The sequence below is a fragment of the Bidens hawaiensis genome, unplaced genomic scaffold (assembly GCF_021521415.1).
Source record: "Bidens hawaiensis isolate Kalapana, Puna unplaced genomic scaffold, B.hawaiensis_p1.1 tig00009159_1, whole genome shotgun sequence".
Classification (NCBI taxonomy): domain Eukaryota; kingdom Viridiplantae; phylum Streptophyta; class Magnoliopsida; order Asterales; family Asteraceae; genus Bidens; species Bidens hawaiensis.
In genome coordinates this window covers 559,506-575,812 of record NW_027491673.1, presented here as the reverse complement: position 1 = coordinate 575,812, position 16,307 = coordinate 559,506, and positions in this window count along the sequence as shown.

The following is a 16,307-nucleotide window of genomic DNA, read 5'->3' as shown; positions in this document are numbered from 1 at the left end:
CTGCCACCGAACCGCAATTCCACCTGCATGTACCAATTGGTCACCGACTTGCCATGCCACAGCTAATAAATGAATAGGCTTACCAGAGATGCCTATGGTCACCAAACCCGCGGTACGTCGAGCACAAATGAGCACTGCCGAGAAGACCAATGACCATATTCTCAAAGAATGTTGGCAAACGATCAAGGATGACTGAAGCTGATTCAGAAGCGAACTTACCCGGTACTGATCAAGAAGGGGCTGCCGTGCCAGCTGCCGAGTGTTCGCCAAGAATCTAGAAGTGGATAAGCTCCTACAACAGATCCGACTATAAGTTTTCTCCCTTCCCGGCCGTCATTTTGGTAGAAAATCACCTACGGCAGCCTGATGGCCGGGAGCTGTTTTTTTTTGATACTCGAATTGTACAATCCGAATTGAATTCTTACTTGCGAACATGCTTTCTTAGTTACATAGTTGTTTATGAGCACTTGATTTATATACTCTGATGTTTAGTGTAGAAATCCATATTGAATTTAGATGAAGGATAATGTTAAGGGTTAATATTTACTGTTTGATTTACACAAAACAGGGATGTAACACAAAAGGGCTGAGATTGTGTGATCGAATAATTTGCTTAGCAATTTATTTGATGTAAGGGGTGTTGTTTGAGATTAACATGTTATTGCATGTGGTTTCACAGGCGATACAGGGAACCTTGACACAGTATATATGGTGTGCAACAACCACTAAGTCCAACACGAAACATGGTTAACTCTTTAAACTCATTGATTTACTTTGTGCAGTAATTAACACTTTTTTACATGTTTTTTATGTTTATAATCATTTTTGTTTATGGTAGAAATGGTGTGGAAGACAAAGGGTCAGAGTCATCTCCGAAAATGATAAAAAAAATTAGGCCTCGTACGAGACAAAATTTAGGCCTCCTTATAATATAAATTAATAAATTATATATTAAAAAACCAAATAGGAATACAACTGTATATGATAAACAAAAAAGAAAAGTAGTGTAGTAAAATGATCAAACTTAGGTAAATTTTGAGGCTCTCTTAGCGTTTTGGGAAGCAAAACTCTCAGTTAGCCTTTTGTTTTCTTCTTCTTAGTTCTTCTTTTTACGTTTTTGGACATCGGAGAAGTATATGCTATTTGGAACGGGAGGCATTATTTCTAGACAAATACAAAAATATTTAAAGTTTTAAACATTACATTTCATCTTACAAAAGCTAAACATCAAACATACACACAAACACCAAGTCTAAAATAGTAAAATTTATAAGATCGTAATCAATTTCAACTAACTTTTACCGTCTCCTAGTTCTTTTGTTTTTTTTACCTCAATTACTTCCAGATTCCCTTTTTATTGTTATGAACATTTCTCTATTTTTAAAATCACAGGTCATTATGGATCATATCAAGCAGGTTATAAAGATTTTGGGATCAAAAATCTTATTATCATATAAAAATTTAAATCTTATTATAAATTAGGTTATTACAACCAAAATTTTTGACTATCGATACCCAAATCCTATAACTAATCAATATGTGTATAAAATATTAAATTTGGAGGCATTCACAAGTCAATTGGTGGCCCAAACACAATTATAAAAGTTGAGTTTGGGTCTGCATATATATAAAACAATTATAAAACCTTGGGGCCCCTTGATTTTTTCGGCCATGTGCCATTGCACAGTTTGCACAACCCAAAAACCGGGCTTGTCAAGGGTACCCAATATGTTGTCGTATCATATGACTACTCTCATTAGCAAATTAGTGTTAGTTTGAAACACTATTTAAAAATAAATAAAATTGAAAAATGCTTTAAAATTGGCCTAACCATTTGGAATATCAATCTAGTTTGCCACCCAACTTGCAGCCACATGTCTCTATATTATTGGTTCTCATTTTAATTTTTTTTTCTTTTCATAATAATTAATTTTAAGTTTAAAAATGTTTTTCTTTAATAACTTTTAATTAATAAGTTTTTAAAAAATCTAAAAACACAGTCTTGTTTAGTTTTTTTTTTGTGAACACACTGATATAAATTTTATTAAAAAAACTTTAGATTGCAAAATAAAAATATTTAGGCAAAAAGTTGGCGATGATGAATAATTATGTAGTTTTTATCATTTCTAAGTGTAATTTTATATTTAATGTTACAGTTGTAATTTTGTTATCTACTTTATTTAAGTGTGTTTGGTGAATACAAATACTTTTAAAATATTTTTATATTAAATATATTGTTTATTTTTAAATAAAGAAGTTATTTTTTTTATATTTCTAAACACCTTTAATAATTAAAACAACAATTATTAATAAAAAACAATTATAAAATTATATTTATTTATTAAAAATAGTGTGGTTTGGGTTGCTAATGAGTGAGGAAAGTTTAGTTTGGTTGGGTTGGGTAGGTGGAAGAGATAGAAATTGATTTTATAATAAAAGATTGATTTGAGTTGGTTTGTGAATGGGGATGATCTAACGGCATATTTTTAAATATAAAAAAATAAAAATATGGCATCAGTTGTTTAAATTTAGAAAAAGATATTACTTTATTGTTGGCTCAGTCACATAACTCTTTCAACATTTATTTGTCATTATAATTTTGAATTAACAATGACGTTGCAATCTTATTTCTGGGAGGTACATATAAGCTTGCGGGTTAATTAGCTAGCTACTAGCATGTCATGGAAGAAACTGCCAAAGGATAGGGGTGGGTATTGGCATCGCATATTGAAAAGAGATGCAATTGCCAGGGCTAATTTCAATTGTGTTTTTTTGTTTGCATCCTCAGATAGTTATGGTACTGACAGGATCGGGCCGGGGAGTCATGTAGAATGCTTATAGAGGTAGGGTATCAAAAAGACCCAAATACCCTTAAGTACCACCCACGGGTCACAGAGGAACCTCTAATAAGCCACCCGCGGGGCATACGGATCACCCGCATATCACGATAGAGGAAGAATGTCCTCATGTCACGCGCGGAAGCATCCTTGCACCCTCGAAAGTCGTCCGCAGGATAGGACATCAGTCCGCCCAAACGATCGAGAGGAAGTGCCAGCGGAACAGCTGTCACCAACCAATTACCTTCTAGAAGAATATCCACGATTGTTACGTGAGGAATACGTGACCTACCAGCCAATGAACAAAGGACACCAGGCCAAGTTGTTATAACCATGCACATGGCCAGGGTGCGATCCGTCCTATCATTGGGCAACACGTGTCCGGGTTGTTATACCCATGCACATGGGACGTATAGCTCAACCTATCATAAAAGGACACGCGTCCAGGCGGTTATTGAAGATCTTCTAGAAGAGGACAGCTGGCCCAATCACCTTCCTACATCCTTCGGCTATAAATACCTTGTCAAACAGTATGAGGTATTCATTCACTCACTTGCATTCTGACTACACTTAGTATGTTTACTTCAGTACTTTCTCTATTTATGAACGTTACTGATTCTCACGCCGGAGGGTGGTTACAGGAAGACCCCCCTCTTGTCCTTCCTGTAACGAGGCTCACGGTGTCTGTTTTGCAGGTTCTGGTCATTGGACTTTTGGGGTGTTATACTCATATCGTTGGTCGTAATTATCGTATCTTACCCTGTGGACTCATTGGATCCAGGACCCATACCCGGGGATCGGATCCGTGTTTCTTCATTGGCGCCATCCGTGTTGGTGTTAGAACTGCATAAATTTTTCTCCGTTGGTTTTTTGGTTCGTTTGATATGAGTAAACTTCCTGAAGGGCTGACGGGAACTCCTGCACCCGATTCACGTGTAACTAACACAGAAGCACCTCCGGGTCTTAGTGTTTTTGCACGTATCACAACTCCGGGTGGCCGTGCTCTTGAGCGTATCACTGCTTTGGGGTCACGAATCACTGAGGTAACCCCTGGGGGTTTTACCCTAGAAAATGTACGGTACCAACCGATCCCACTCCCACAAACATGGGACGTGCCTTGGCACCGGAAGGTTCTAATTTGGGTCAAAAACGAATTACAGAAGAGACTCGCCGGAAACGGCCAGAATTGGATCCGGAAAATGATTCAGGCGATTCTGACATCACGAGATCTCATCAACGTAATTCTAGATCCAGAGGAGCATTAACTCCTGAAGAGTGGCTCCACGTGCAACAACAAAATTTGGTGGCTGAATATGAGCGAAGAAAGCGTAATGAACGACTTCACGCTCGCACTTTGGATTATGAGGAATCTCCTAGGGGATCTCCTTCTCCTCCACCAATAATGAGAGGAAGTCAGATTCGTTACAGCCAACAGGCGGAGCCAGAGTTTGGTGAATTACCGAGGCTACGCCCTCGTCCTCGCATAGACATGCGGATACCATCCTAATTGGACGAGTTTGATAGTTACGATTCATCTTATCACCCGGGAGATTACAGTATGTATACCGGGGATAGTAGGATGAGCTCACAGGCGAGAAGCAGTCGTCCGCATGACATAGTCCGCCACACCGAGTACCATAGCAATGCTGAACGAGACTTTACCAAACCATACCGCCCCGCGGCTTTCGCCAAAAAATCAAAATTCATAGCGAGCATTGCCACAACACCCTTTCCTGTTAATGCTAAAATACCTACATCGGTAGGTAAATACAATGGTATGACTGATCCAAGTGATCATCTCCAAAACTTTGTGGCAGTAGGTGGTGTTAGTGGTTGGACGCTTCCCTATTGGTTTCACATGTTCGCGTTGACACTAACAGGGGCAACAAGAGAGTGGTTTGAAAAGTTACCTGACGATGAAATTTCTAGCTGGGATGATTTGGTAAAAAAATTTTCTCAACAGTTCAGTCAGCAGAAGAAACATACGCGGGACCAATCAGAAATTTTAGATGTCGTCCGTCGCGATAACGAGTCTATAGAAGATTTTATCACCAGGTTCAATGACGAGAGCCTGAACATTGGTGGAATTAGCAAAGACATGCTTCGGGGTGCCTTCTGCAAAAACGTCAGATGTGATGATTTAGTCCGCACACTTACTGGCAGAGATGGAATGCCAAAAGAGTGGGACGATCTCATGACTGCAGCAAAGGTGTATGCGAACACTGAGAAAACATTGAGAAGTGGTAACTCAAAGCAAAAATTTAAAGTCGAGTTTTAAACTCCGAGACCAAATAGACAGGCGAAAGGTCCTATCTGGTCGAGACTTCAGCCAAGTACGGAAGCATCAAAACCATTTGATGCACGATCCCTCATAGGCAACAAAAACAAAGCGGGACCCTCGAACCGAGGTCCCAATAATTGGACTCCTCTTTCAAAGACTCCCACCGAAATTCTCACCACGGAGAATGTGAATTTTAGAAAACCGCAGCCACTGATGAGAAGGTCATTCCTTGACCCGAAAAAGCGTTGTTCGTATCATGATGACATTGGTCATAATACGAATGAGTGCAGAACATTAAAAAATGAAATTGAAGCGGCTGTAAAGTCTGGAAAACTTGGACACCTGGTAAAAGGTGGGAAACCTGACAATGGTAAAGCTCCCGCACGATATATCCAGGGCCCGAGTAAAAAGCAAGTCAGAGATTTAAACGTCCATATGATACAAGGCGGGTACGATACAAGGAAAAAGATGAAGGAGTCTGAGGATGAGGAATGGAAGAATGAGCCAGTGATCTTTCCTCGTATCAAGGGGGGCCCGAATAACAAAAACCCCTTGATCATCACTGCCCAATTCGGACATTACCGTTCCCAATACGTCTTCTTTGACACCGGTAGTACTTCCGACATTATGTATAAACAATGTTTTGAACAGCTTGACGAGGAAGATAAGGAAAGATTAAAACCCATCCACGCTCCAGTATAGGGGTTCGGAGGGGAAATAATGCACCCGCGAGGTGTAATTTCATTCCCAGTCACCCTAAGTGACGGAATTCATTCTAGGACCGAGGAGGTCGAATTTCTGGTTCTGCCAGCAACATCAAAACATGACATTATTCTTGAACGAGAAGCGATTGGTGACTTTAATGCTCATCCGTCCACAGCACACGGTGCAGTAGGAGTCTCAACTTGCACTGGCATAGCAATAATTTATGTTAATCGGCACTGCTTTGCAACCGAGAGCTCAAAACCAAGCAAGATTCCAAAACAAACTGTGAAGACTGAACCAGAGAAATGGGTTTTGAACAAAAAATTTCCTGATCAAACTGTAACAATTGGACCTGCTATTTCCGAGATAGTACGGACCTTCTTAAAACAGTTATTATCAAAGAATATTGATGTTTTCGCGTGGCAACCCGCGGATATGACTGGTGTCCCGCGAAACATTGCGGAACACAAATTAAGGGTAAAACCGTTGTTTACGCCAATTGTTCAGAAACAACGTAAGATGGGTCCGGAACAAACAAAAGCAATGAATGAGCAAGTCCAGGACCTCTTACAAGCTGGAATCATCCGCCCAATTCGTTATCAGACCTGGGTTGCTAATCCAGTTATTGTTCCCAAAAGCAATGGGTCATGGCGGATGTGCATTGATTTCAAAGATCTAAATAAAGCATGTCCCAAAGATTGTTATCCCTTACCCGAAATAGATCTCAAGGTTGATGTTGTAGCACCATTCAAATTCAAATGCTTCCTGGATGTCTACAAGGGCTACCATCAGATCCGCATGGCAGCGGGCGATGAGGACAAAACGGCATTTCGCACTGATCAAGGCACCTTTTGCTACAAAATGTTGCCTTTCGGACTAAAGAATGCGGGAGCCACATATCAACGATTAATAGACATTGCGTTCAAAGATCAAACTGGCCGAAATTTAGAAGTGTATATGGATGATCTCGTAATAAAAAGTGTTGAGGAAGACCAGATGTTGAGAGATATTGAAGAGACGTTCGAAACCTTGAAAGGTATTAACATGAAGCTGAATCCAGCCAAGTGCTCATTTGGAATGGAAGAAGGAAAGTTTCTGGGAGTGATTGTCACGGATGCGGGCTTCAAAGCTAACCCAGATAAAGTTCAAGCTATAGCCCGCATGCCTTCTCCATCTTTCCTTAAGGAAGTTCAGACACTCAATGGCCGACTGGTTGCTTTGAATCGTTTTTTGGCAAATCATGCAGCCAAGTCTCATCCTTTCATCTCAACTATAAGGAATTGCCTCAAGAAAGCACAATTTAAATGGACCGCGGAAGCAGAACAAGCTTTCTTGGAGGTTAAAAAATGTTTGATGGAACTCCCAACGTTAACAGCACCTCACGCGGGAGAACTTTTGACGTTATACCTATCAGCTTCAGACATTTCTATTGGGGCCGTCCTTCTGACAGATCGCAAAAATGTTCAGACACCGATCTACCACGTCAGCAGAACACTATCTGATCCATAAACAAGATATTCCATGCTAGAAAAACTGGTTTTGGCACTGGTCTATGCTGCACGACGCCTCCGCAGGTACTTTCAAGGGCACCCCATCAATGTCTTAACTGGATACAAGCTCAAAAATGTTCTCAGCAAGCCAGAATTATCTGGGGGATTGGCCAAATGGGCCATCGAGCTAGGTGAACACGCAATAGAATACAAACCTAGGCTAACAATCAAAGGGCAAGTGTTGGCGGACTTCGTGACAGAGGTCCCACATCACAAAGAAAAAGAATGTTTGATTGAGCAACAACCCCAAGCACCTCCAGAATCAGGACAGATTTGGTCCTTATTTACGGATGGAGCTTCAAGCAGTGAGGGATGTGGCGCAGGCCTCAGGCTAGTCAATCCCGAAGGCCATGAGTTTACATATGCCATAAAGTTGGACTTCAAAAGTACCAACAACGAGGCAGAATATGAAGCTTTCTTGGCAGGCTTAAGGATAGCTAAAAAGCTTGGGGTTAAGCATTTGGAAGCCCGAGTAGATTCCATGTTGATTGCGGGACAAATCAACGGCACATACGAAGCAAAAAATGATATCATGGCTTCATATGTGTCACAGGCGAAAGATCTGATGCTCCAATTCTCTTCTTGCATAGTCATTCATATAAAGAGAAGCGAGAACAAATCAGCGGATGCTCTCAGCAAATTGGCTTCAACAAACTTTGAATATTTTGCCAAAGACATCCGCATCGAAATATTAGATCGCCCGTCTGTTCCGCAGCATCAAGTTTTAGTGATCCAAACGGGAGTAGAATCCTGGATGACACCCATAACAGCATACTTGTCATCCGGAGCACTTCCGGAAGAAAAGGTAGTGGCTCGGAAGATAAAGTACAAAGCCTTGAACTATCAGATACTTGACGGTGTTTTGTACCGACGTTCCTTCCTCGGACCATTACTACGATGTGTGGATACCGAGGACGCGAACTACCTAATCAGAGAAGTTCGAAGGCATTTGTGGTCTTCACGCTGGCCCGCGCATGGTCATGGCGAAATTAATGAATGCCGGATATTATTGGCCAGGGATGCACTTGGATGCGGTGAATGAAATCAAAAAGTGCGATTCTTGCCAAAGGCATGCCCCTAACACGCTACGACCAAAGAACGAGTTAGTTCCAGTCACTTCAGCTTGGCCGTTCCAAAAATGGGCTATTGATATCATGGGACCTTTCCCTGAAGCCCCTGGACGGGTCAAATTCTTAATAGTAGCCATCGACTACTTTACAAAATGGGTGGAGGCCAAACCAGTTGCTTCTATAACAGCAGCGAGTGTTAAAAAATTCTTGTGGGAATTCATCATATGTCGTTTCAGCCTCCCCCTAGAGCTCGTTAGTGAAAATGGAACACAATTCGCGTACAGTGGGTTACAAGAATGGCTAAAAGAATTACACATTTCTCAAATCTTCACCTCTGTAGCCCACCCGCAAGCGAATGGTCAAGTCGAAAGAACCAATCGGACGATCAAAGAGGGAATCAAGACGAGATTAGGGACGAAACGAACGGGATGGGTGGATGAATTGCCCCATGTACTATGGGCCTTCCGCACTCAAAGGAATTCCAGTAATTCCGAAACCCCCTTCAGTTTAACATATGGCACAGAAGCCATGATTCCCGCTGAGATTGGTATCCCATCCGCCAGAGTTCTTATGATTGAGGATAATGATCATGAACTCCGGATGAACCTTGATCTCCTCGAGGAAAGGAGAGAACTAGCATCAATCCGCGAGCATAATTACAAACGACAGTTGCAAAAATATTATAACTCGCGGGTTCAAAGATGTGAATTCGATGCGGGAGACTTTGTCTTCCGCAATAATGAAGCTTCCGGGCAAGAGCCTCTGGGCAAGTTGGCCCCAACTTGGGAAGGACCTTATAAAATTCAGAAAGTTTTATCTAAAGGGGCCTACAAGTTGGAAAAGTTGGATGGGACTGAGATCCCTAGGACTTGGAATGGGGCCCAACTAAAGAAATGTTATATATAGTTTGTTCTTCTGGCCTGCGTGCCCAATTGAATGTTTACAATTTATGTATTTTTGATTCTTGTAATTCGGCTTATGCCTTTCTAATGGAAATTTTATTTTCAGTCACTTATGACTTGTAATCCTTTATTGACACACAACGAAGATCCTATGAACACTTATATTATGACAAATAAACAAAGTGTACCGGATGCAGAATTAAAACTTTCTTTATTTACTCAAAAGGGATTACAACATAGATAAAAAGAGGATCAATTACAAGAACAGAAAAATTTATGTGGTAGCATCATCATGCTCAGCATCCTTGCCTTCCGCATCCTCCGCATCTTCTTCTTCCTCATCAAGTTCAAGAAGAGCTTTTAGCTGCTGGATGCTGTCTTCCTTATCAGCGAGATCGGATATCTGATTCGTCAAAGAAAACTTCAACGAATCAAAATCCTTCGATTTCTGCTTGAGGATGGCAACAGTGTCTTGCCCAGCTAGGATGTACTCTTCAAGACGCTTCGAAGTTGAGCCAAATTGGTAACCTTCTTGGAAGCCCAGTTGGCGACCAGCTTGTTTAGAAGCTTTTAGAAGGATAACAACACAATTCCCAAGCTCATCGCTAGCCCGAACATCGGCGATGACCTGTTAAAACAACTATGTTTAATCGACCTTCAATACTTAGATTATTTATGGGAACAAACAAAAGACATACCTTGGGAATGGCTTCTGCCAATAACCATTTTTGATCCGCCTTGGCCTGAATAAGCCCCATCTTATGGCTAGCACACTCTAAAGCTTGGTCACGGTTTTTGGCATTAAGATCAGATAGGCGCTTATCCTTGGCCGCCGATTCAGCTTGAAGGGCCTCAATCAACTTGGCCTGTTCAGCCATCGCTTTGGCTTGTTCTTCTAGTTGCTTTTGAAGAGCGACTTGGGTTTCCTCAGCAGCGGACCGAGCAACCTTCTCCGCCTCAAGATCCTGACGGACCTCTCGGGATTCGCTCATCACTTTACGAGCTTCCTCCTTGGCATCAGTTGCAGAGGCCGCCAGCTCGTCCCACTGCTCATTCATCGCCAACCAATCTCTAGTTATCTCTTGGCTGGAGGAAATAGCATTCGCCACATAGTAAGAATGGGAGTTCAATAACTCTTGACGAACACTATGGCGACGACGCTCCCTCTCAGCAGGAGGAAGACACTCCCACAAAAATTCGAAACATACATCTACGTCTCGGAATGTAGAATTCCGACGTAATGTCCAGCTTGGTTGATGGGGGGTGGGATCTTCCTCCTGAGGAGCTGGAGAAGTTTGAGGAGCGTGTGGGAACATGCTCACGCCTCCTTGATCTCTAAAAGAATGAACATAATAAGAAGGCGACCTTTGGGCATTCTCAGAAGTGTCAGCCTCCTTTTTCTTCAAAGGAGAGTCGTCCGCCACCTCAATGGGTTCCTTGGCAGTGTTAGGAGGCGGTGGTGGCGGACGAAGCGGTGAGTCTTTTAAACCAGAAATACCTTCGGAAAGGTTATCCAGGTTCACTGAAAACCATTAATGGAAGGTTAGGAGTACTCCAATCCAAATAAGATAACATAATAAAGAAAGGTTTTGCATACCTAACGAAGGATCCTCCGCGTCAAGTTGTTCCAGACGAGCTTCCAAGGCATCAGGATTTGTCTTTTTAGATTTTTTCTTCTTCAAGACAATCTTCACCGGATTAACCTTACGTTTGCCCACCACCTTGAAAACGTCCGCATCAACGACTGGATGTTTACCCTCAGCGGCGGTATCATCAGCTTCCGGACCCTTGACGTCCGCAGAAGTACCAGCGTCATCTTGACCCGCCGACTAACTAGCAATGCCTCGTTGACGGGTAAGACCTGCAGTTGAACCCACAGCTCTATTAACATCAGTTGAACAACCTTCTTCGCAAAGTGATGACTCCTCGCTAGATGAAAAGAGTACAATCACTCCGCTAGAAGTAATAGCAGTCACAGGTCGGGGTTTCAAAATGCCCTCACCTTTCTGGATGCAATCTTTAACATATGCCTCACCTTTGGCATACATCGCCTCGGAAACTTTGGGTTCCGGGCGGAAAGCTGTGGGAAATACGAAATTAGAACGAGCGCGCTCAAGAAAGGATGCATCCCTCTTATTGATGGGGCGGCGCACCATCATTCCCCCCTCATGATCCAACAAAGTGCTGAAGGCGGAACCTTCACCTATACAAACAATAAAACAAGTCAAAAATTGGGTGTTCATAATAAAAAAACAACAACAAAAAGAGAAGACAGATTTAACACGAAGCTTACTCTTGTTGGTCATTTCGTAATATGGTTCTAACTTGGGGAATGGCCACAAACGACTCATCTTGGCGCTCACCATTGCCCCTTCATGAACTGGGCGCAAGGGAGTAGGCGTGGATATTAGCGTTTTATACCACGCCTGGCCCTCATGAGCGCTGGCGGGAACCACAGGCATGGGAGCGTCCGCCTTGCGTTTTGTCATCTTGAAGGGAATGACGTCTTCTCGGATCCAGAAAAATTTTGGCTTCCAGCCATGGAGACTACCGAGCCACTTTGTACCTATGGTCCTCTTCTCGATGGATGCAAAACTGTACCATCCATCGCGAAAAGTCATTTTATAAAACATGGCAAACATGCCGACAGTCGGTTCAAGGTTGCGAGATTGGCAACAGAATTCGAAATGTCGAATCTCAACATCCCAAACGGATGGATCTGGGAAAGATGAATCTCATAAGTTGTCAAAATCGATTCGACAAACTTGATAATTGGAATCCGGAAGTTCCCCGTTGTAAAATGGTCCACATAGACAGCCATTTTCTTTGGGGGAGGACTAGTGGCAATAGAACCACTAGCAGGACGCTCCGGTTCCCATTCCGTCGTCAATCCATATACGTTTACAACGTCATTATAATCCTCTTCTTTAAGGCAGACTTCAACCTCGTTGATAGTAGGGGTACTCTTCTTTTCTTTAGCCATTTGAATAACAGAAAGATGACAAAATCTCAGAAAAGTAGAAGAAATCTCAGAGAAGGTTGAAAAGTCTAGAGTCTTTGGGAGAAATCTGAAAGCGATAAAGGTTAAATGGAAATCGCAAGGGTTATATTTATACCGATCGCAATTAATGCGATCCATAAAGTGACAGAGGAGAGAGAAACCGCGGACCGCCAGATGGCTGACACGTCAGGCGGGAATTTCAAGATAATGGAAACAGGCTGTCACCGGCGTTCTCCACGTCTTGTCAGTTGTCTTCAAAGAGTTTCTCTCTCCGCCACGTCATCATAGTTATCCAAACGTTCAAACATTTCAAAAAGTTATAAATTTCAAAAATATCTTTAAGAGATATTTTCTTCAAACAGTTGAATGTCCACAAGAGTCAAAAAACTTTTTCTCATTAATTATTCAAAACATAATTGCAAAAAGAGAAAAGGAAAATTACAAGTATCAAACATCTAAGCCTATCCTAAGGATTCGAGGTTGATGGGTCTTCCGGACCCTTTAACGAAGTATCTTCCGATGAATCATCCTCAGACTCTTCACCAAGATAGATCTTCAAAAGTTGCAAGCCGTCATCTGCGGAAGCAAGTTCCGGGAGCATATCTTGTGAAGGGAAGGTCAAAGTATCATGCTCTTTAACCCGATTAGCACGACATTGTTTAACATTTACACCATGAAGCGGATGATCTTTAAATGTACGATTGCTCTGAGCATAACTCATCCCTTCATGAAAGCCCGCCACACGCCCAAGTGAAGAGGAAGCATCCATCACATTGGCAAAACTATCATTCAGCTCCTTACTTCCTTTGATATGGCGGACGACCTGTTAGGACAAAAACATAAGTTCTCAATATCAAAAGAATGAGAGTAAGAGAACAAGTAATAAAGAATAACTTACAGCATCAACGCCCCGAGTAAGGAACCATTGACGGTCCTGCTCTGCACGTTCCGCCCGCGCTCGGAACTCCTTTGATTCCGCGATGGATTCCTCATGGGCTTGAAGAAGAGAGTTATAGGCAGTCTGAATTTCAGCAGCACTCTGGTCTTTGAGTTCGACTCGCTCTTTTTGTAACTTAGCTCCGCCTCAAGATCATGAATTCGGGCACCCTGAAGGGCCACTTGATTTTTCAACGAGGAATTGATTTCCTGAGCACGGGCTAAATCGTCTTTATCCTTTTGAGCCTTTGCCCGATCAGCTTCACGAATGGCATTTTGCCTCTCACAAGCTTCTTTCCATCGGCGTGCTGCACTAGCATTACGGTCTTGCTCACTCTTGAGGGCATTCTCTGCATCAGCCTGCTTCCACTTAGCAGTTTGGGCAGCAATGCGATGCTCCTCAGCCTCTTTCTTGGCAGCCTCAGTGGCCCGCCGGGCCTCTCCCACTTTCCCGCCTAAGGTACACCACTCACTTAGATTTTCTTGGCTACCGGCTAAAGCATTAGCTAGGTGGTAGGCCACATTGGTATGTAGGTCATGGCAGGAAAGATCGCGTTGATACGCCATTTCAGTAGGTGGCATACAGTGTTCAACGAAATCCATACACGTTCTAGGATGAGAGAACCGTGACCCGTTTGTAATGCCCCATGGAGGGACAAACAATTCATGTGTATCACCCAGGACCGTATCCCCGAAGTAACGAGAACCCGAAGGTTTAAGGCGAGCTGGGGTTGAAAAAGGTTGTTGGGAAGGAGGCTGAGGAGGAGACTCCTCAGTCCTGTAATCCTCCTCATTAACAACAGGATTGTCCTGCTGACCACCTGTACCACCCCCAGCCTGAAAAAGATAGTCAAAACGAGTATCAGTTTCAGACTGGACGTTAGATCCTTCCATAGTGGCAGTATCAATTGGAGGGGTTGGCACCCTTTCCTCTACTAAAGGTGAGGATGGTTGATCCTCCGTGTTAATATTGCTAGGAGGAGTCGGAGGCTTATTCTCCACATTCTTCTCTGGAGAAGGAGATGGTTGCTGTTCAGTTTGAGGAGTTGGTGTAGGCAACTTCTCAGAGACACCTTCACTAAAGATCAGTCTACAAAAACAAAAGCTATTTTTAGCTACACATTTTATGAAAGTATAGTACTTCAAAAGATTAATATGTACCTTCAACAGTGTCAATACGGTCAGCAAGGCTATATTGTGGCTTCTTAGGACGGCGAATTTTTCGTTTCTTCTTTGAAGGACCCGCCTCAGCATCCGCAGTCTTGAAGCCTGCTTGTCCTGCTTGAAAAGCCATAAAAGCTCTCTTTTTCTCTAATTCTGCCAACAAATGGGAGACAGAAGAAGGTTCAGGTGTATCATCATCAGATTCCCTCTCCCCTTGGGAGATCGAGAAGTCAGAACTATCGCCGTCATCATCACTCGACAATAAAGTGGCGATCGTCCCGTCAGAAGTAATAGCAAAAAGCGGATGAGGGTTTAGAACATACGCACCTGTCTCAAAAGTGGCGTTCGAGACAATAGGCTCAGCCCGCACCTTCTTTGGGAAAAGGAAGCGGGACTTAGTCTTCTCAAGTCACCGGCATCCCGGATGCCATGTCGGACACAACCCCTATCTTCAAAAAGGGCATTGAACATCGAACTTCGACCTGAGGTGATAAAAAATTTAATAATAGAATACATCGCAAAAGAAGGAAAAACAGTAAGGATAACTTACGTTCATATAAATAACAAAAATAGGCTCCATAAATTATGAGGCCCACAAGCGACTCATGCCTGCCCACACCAAAGCTTCTTCTGGTAGTGCCCGCGTCGGCGTTGGTTCCATCGTCAGATTACGGAACCAGTCACGACCTTCTTGAGCAGCTGTAGCAACGTCCGGAAGATGAGAGTTGACCGGACGATGGACCATGGCAACGGGTACCACGTCCTCAGAAATCAAAAAAAATTTGCAACGCCAGTCGGAAGGCACCTTCTCGACCTCATATCCAATACTTCGATAAGAAAACCATGGTAGGAATACCAACCATCGCGGATGGCAAGACGGTAGAAAACTGGGAATCGATCAACATGTGGCACCAGATCCCGTGCTATACAGACAAATTCTTAGTGTCGGATTCGCATCATAGCACGTGGATGTAGTTGGGACAAATGAATCCCATAAGCGGTTAGCAAGTTCATAAGGAATTTCGTTAAAGGAAGACGGAAATTCCCACATGTAAAGTAATTGGCATAGACAGCCATTTTCCCAGGAGGAGATAGACTGGCTATCGAACCCGATGAAGGAAACTCTGGTTCCCATTTCGGTGGAATGCCATACGTCTTTAGTAGCTTCTCATATTCTGAATGGTCCCAAGCGATCTCTATCTCATCAACTTCGGTCTGAACATTCGACATTGTAGAAGGATTATAAGAAAGTTCAGTGTTTTATCAGAGAAAAAGCAAAAGGATGTTCAGGAAAATCAAAGGCGATAAAGCTTCAATAGGAAGTTTTCTCTTCCTTTTATACCCATCGCAATTAATGCGTTGGGATATGAACAGTGGAGAGAGAAGATCATCGCCCAATTAGTGATTGCCACGTAACGTGGGAAATTCGAAAAAGAGAAAAAGCTGCACAGTCGGGTACAGTGACAGCCGTCAAAAACGTCCCATCATCTATTCACGCTCCTGCGAGTGGTCAACTTGTCCTTTTTTCATGATTATCCATACCAACAGAAGATATTTTTACCTAAACTTCGAAATTCAAAAATCCCCAAAACTCATTAGAGTCCAAAATTTCACCCGCATAAAGACCTCACGCGGAAGAAACACTGGACTGGGGGGACTTATAGAGGTAGGGTACCAAAAAGACCCAAATACCCTTAAGTACCACCCACGGGTCACAGAGGAACCTCTAATAAGCCACCCGCGGGGCATACGGATCACCCGCATATCACGATAGAGGAAGAATGTCCTCATGTCACGCGCGGAAGCATCCTTGCACCCTCGAAAGTCGTCCGCAGGATAGGACATCAGTCCGCCCAAACGA